The sequence below is a fragment of the Penaeus monodon genome, chromosome 19 (genome assembly GCF_015228065.2).
Source record: "Penaeus monodon isolate SGIC_2016 chromosome 19, NSTDA_Pmon_1, whole genome shotgun sequence".
NCBI lineage: Eukaryota > Metazoa > Arthropoda > Malacostraca > Decapoda > Penaeidae > Penaeus > Penaeus monodon.
In genome coordinates, this window is record NC_051404.1 from 27,240,636 (window position 1) to 27,240,952 (window position 317).

Genomic DNA, 317 nt, shown 5'->3' on the forward strand with positions numbered 1-317 from the left:
AGTAATAAACGACGAGGAAGAAATCTTTAGATCTTTTTATGGATTAAAGCTTATGGTGAGAAATATGATTGCTGCTATGGTAGCAGTGTAACTTTTGTTTATCTTTATAATATGCATATGATGTTAAGATGGCAGTTTCGTGTAACGGAAATCACGAGTTTTGGTAAGGCAAGCCTCTCCTGCAGTGAGTTTCGCGTTTTTGTTTTTTGTTGCATCTACTTGTGCTTGCTGACAGTTTCTTTCTTGCATGAGTGACGCAGATGTACTGATGGTCAAATACACAGAAAAATCATAAGATATTCTTCTTCACTGAAATG

The 317-nt window shown here is 36.0% G+C and overlaps 1 protein-coding gene across 2 annotated transcripts in view; it reads right to left on the reverse strand.

Moving 5' to 3' along the window:
• Positions 1-317, reverse strand: part of LOC119585148 (proline-rich extensin-like protein EPR1) — a 94,227-nt gene that overhangs the window by 93,083 nt on the left and 827 nt on the right. The gene's annotated exons all lie outside the window — the stretch shown is intronic.